Raw genomic sequence first — 4,293 nt, 5'->3', positions numbered from 1 at the left:
GGCCAATATGGAGTACATAACAAGTCTCCAAAACAACACGGTGGGCAAGTTTATTGCAGTATGGTCTACATAGTATGGGTCTCATGGTGTAACTCTTCCTAGTCTTTCCTAACCACTTGCTCTCTGTTTCCACTACTGTCCCTCTCTAACTCTCTTCTTCTTTTCATATTTTCTCATGACTATGGCTCCCTCTTTCTTTTTCCCCATATCTTCCCCAGTGCGTCCTCCCCTTCCTATATCCTGTTTTTATTATTTTTTATCATTCCCTATTTTCATTCATATTTTTTCCCCTTCCTCTTTCTTGAATATGACTACTCTTCCCATCGCGATTTTTGAAGCCTTGTTGTAAATACCCACATATTCTGCTACCCTCTGATTGATTTTCTTTCTTCTTCCTCTAATTTCTCCCCATATGAAACTTATCTTACTTGTGGATCCTACCCTTTTCCCTTTTTTTTTGGTTTATTTTTTTACTTTTCACTTTCACTCGGTAACATTTATTATCGTTAACAAGTTATTTACACTTCATGTTTTATAGTTATGTATGTTAGTCTGTAGATTATTCATGATCCACTTTGTCACCTAATTTTTTCTCAATCTTTATTTCGTGGTCTTTGTTATTTCTGTCTGACTATTTTTGAATCCTCAATAAAAATAAGATTTTACTTACCGATAAATCTATTTCTCGGAGTCCGTAGTGGATGCTGGGGTTCCTGAAAGGACCATGGGGATAGCGGCTCCGCAGGAGACAGGGCACAAAAAGTAAAGCTTTTCCAGATCAGGTGGTGTGCACTGGCTCCTCCCCCTATGACCCTCCTCCAGACTCCAGTTAGGTACTGTGCCCGGACGAGCGTACACAATAAGGGAGGATTTTGAATCCCGGGTAAGACTCATACCAGCCACACCAATCACACCGTACAACCTGTGATCTAAACCCAGTTAACAGTATGATAACAGCGGAGCCTCTGAAAGATGGCTTCCTTCAACAATAACCCGAATTAGTTAACAATAACTATGTACAATTTATGCAGATAATCCGCACTTGGGATGGGCGCCCAGCATCCACTACGGACTCCGAGAAATAGATTTATCGGTAAGTAAAATCTTATTTTCTCTATCGTCCTAGTGGATGCTGGGGTTCCTGAAAGGACCATGGGGATTATACCAAAGCTCCCAAACGGGCGGGAGAGTGCGGATGACTCTGCAGCACCGAATGAGAGAACTCCAGGTCCTCCTTAGCCAGAGTATCAAATTTGTAAAATTTTACAAACGTGTTCTCCCCTGACCACGTAGCTGCTCGGCAAAGTTGTAATGCCGAGACCCCTCGGGCAGCCGCCCAAGATGAGCCCACCTTCCTTGTGGAGTGGGCCTTTACAGATTTAGGCTGTGGCAGGCCTGCCACAGAATGTGCAAGTTGGATTGTGCTACAGATCCAACGAGCAATCGTCTGCTTAGACGCAGGAGCACCCATCTTGTTGGGTGCATACAATATAAACAACGAGTCAGATTTTCTGACTCCAGCTGTCCTTGCAATATATATTTTTAATGCTCTGACAACGTCCAGTAACTTGGAGTCCTCCAAGTCACTTGTAGCCGCAGGCACTACAATAGGCTGGTTCAGATGAAATGCTGACACCACCTTAGGGAGAAAATGCGGACGAGTCCGCAGTTCTGCCCTGTCCGAATGGAAAATCAGATATGGGCTTTTGTAAGATAAAGCTGCCAATTCTGATACTCTCCTGGCAGAAGCCAGGGCTAGAAGCATGGTCACTTTCCAAGTGAGATATTTCAAATCCACCTTTTTTAGTGGTTCAAACCAATGAGATTTTAGAAAGTCCAAAACCACATTGAGATCCCACGGTGCCACTGGAGGCACCACAGGAGGCTGTATATGCAGCACTCCCTTAACAAAGGTCTGGACTTCAGGGACTGAAGCCAATTCTTTTTGAAAGAAAATCGACAGGGCCGAAATTTGAACCTTAATAGATCCCAATTTGAGACCCATAGACAATCCTGATTGCAGGAAATGTAGGAATCGACCCAGTTGAAATTCCTCCGTCGGAGCACTCCGATCTTCGCACCACGCAACATATTTTCGCCAAATTCGGTGATAATGTTGCACGGTTACTTCCTTCCTTGCTTTAATCAAAGTAGGAATGACTTCTTCCGGCATGCCTTTTTCCTTTAGGATCCGGCGTTCAACCGCCATGCCGTCAAACGCAGCCGCGGTAAGTCTTGAAACAGACAGGGACCCTGCTGAAGCAAGTCCCTCCTTAGAGGTAGAGGCCACGGATCCTCCGTGATCATCTCTTGAAGTTCCGGGTACCAAGTCCTTCTTGGCCAATCCGGAACCACTAGTATCGTTCTTACGCCTCTTTGCCGTATAATTCTCAATACTTTTGGTATGAGAGGCAGAGGAGGAAACACATACACCGACTGGTACACCCAAGGCGTTACCAGCGCGTCCACAGCTATTGCCTGCGGATCTCTTGACCTGGCGCAATACCTGTCCAGTTTTTTGTTGAGGCGAGACGCCATCATGTCCACCATTGGTCTTTCCCAACGGGTTACCAGCATGTGGAAGACTTCTGGATGAAGTCCCCACTCTCCCGGGTGAAGATCGTGTCTGCTGAGGAAGTCTGCTTCCCAGTTGTCCACTCCCGGGATGAACACTGCTGACAGTGCTATCACATGATTCTCTGCCCAGCGAAGAATCCTTGCAGCTTCTGCCATTGCACTCCTGCTTCTTGTGCCGCCCTGTCTGTTCACATGGGCGACTGCCGTGATGTTGTCCGACTGGATCAACACCGGTTTTCCCTGAAGCAGAGGTTCTGCCTGGCTTAGAGCATTGTATATTGCTCTTAGTTCCAGAATGTTTATGTGAAGAGACGTTTCCAGACTCGTCCATACTCCCTGGAAGTTTCTTCCTTGTGTGACTGCTCCCCAGCCTCTCAGGCTGGCGTCCGTGGTCACCAGGATCCAATCCTGTATGCCGAATCTGCGGCCCTCCAATAGATGAGGACTCTGCAACCACCACAGAAGAGACACCCTTGTCCTTGGAGACAGGGTTATCCGTAGGTGCATCTGAAGATGCGACCCTGACCATTTGTCCAACAGATCCCTTTGGAAAATTCTTGCGTGGAATCTGCCGAATGGAATTGCTTCGTAAGAAGCCACCATTTTTCCCAGGACTCTTGTGCATTGATGTACAGACACCTTTCCTGGTTTTAGGAGGTTCCTGACAAGCTCGGATAACTCCTTGGCTTTTTCCTCCGGGAGAAAAACCTTTTTCTGAACCGTGTCCAGAATCATCCCTAGGAACAGCAGCCGAGTTGTCGGCATTAACTGGGATTTTGGAATATTCAGAATCCACCCGTGCTGTTTTAGCACTTCTTGAGACAGTGCTAATCCCATCTCTAGCTGTTCTCTGGACCTTGCCCTTATTAGGAGATCGTCCAAGTATGGGATAATTAATATGCCTTTTCTTCGAAGAAGAATCATCATCTCGGCCATTACCTTTGTAAAGATCCGAGGTGCCGTGGACAATCCGAACGGCAGCGTCTGAAACTGATAGTGACAGTTTTGTACAACGAACCTGAGGTACCCCTGGTGTGAGGGGTAAATTGGAACGTGGAGATACGCATCCTTGATGTCCAAGGATACCATAAGTCCCCCTCTTCCAGGTTCGCTATCACTGCTCTGAGTGACTCCATCTTGAACTTGAACTTCTTTATGTACAGGTTCAAGGACTTCAGATTTAGAATAGGCCTTACCGAGCCATCCGGCTTCGGTACCACAAAAAGAGTGGAATAATACCCCTTCCCTTGTTGTAGAAGAGGTACCTTGACTATCACCTGCTGAGAGTACAGCTTGTGAATGGCTTCCAAAACCGTCTCCCTTTCGGAGGGGGACGTTGGTAAAGCAGACTTCAGGAAACGGCGAGGTGGATCTGTCTCTAATTCCAACCTGTACCCTTGAGATATTATCTGCAGGATCCAGGGATCTACCTGCGAGTGAGCCCACTGCGCGCTGTAATTTTTGAGACGACCGCCCACCGTCCCCGAGTCCGCTTGAGAAGCCCCAGCGTCATGCTGAGGCTTTTGTAGAAGCCGGGGAGGGCTTCTGTTCCTGGGAAGGAGCTGCGTGTTGCTGTCTCTTCCCTCGACCTCTGCCTCGTGGCAGATATGAATAGCCCTTTGCTCTCTTATTTTTAAAGGAACGAAAGGGCTGCGGTTGAAAAGTCGGTGCCTTTTTATGTTGGGGAGTGACTTGAGGTAGAAAGGTGGATTTCCC

Source organism: Pseudophryne corroboree, chromosome 1 (genome assembly GCF_028390025.1).
Source record: "Pseudophryne corroboree isolate aPseCor3 chromosome 1, aPseCor3.hap2, whole genome shotgun sequence".
In the NCBI taxonomy this organism is placed as follows: Eukaryota; Metazoa; Chordata; class Amphibia; order Anura; family Myobatrachidae; genus Pseudophryne; species Pseudophryne corroboree.
Note: the sequence above shows the minus strand (reverse complement) of the source record.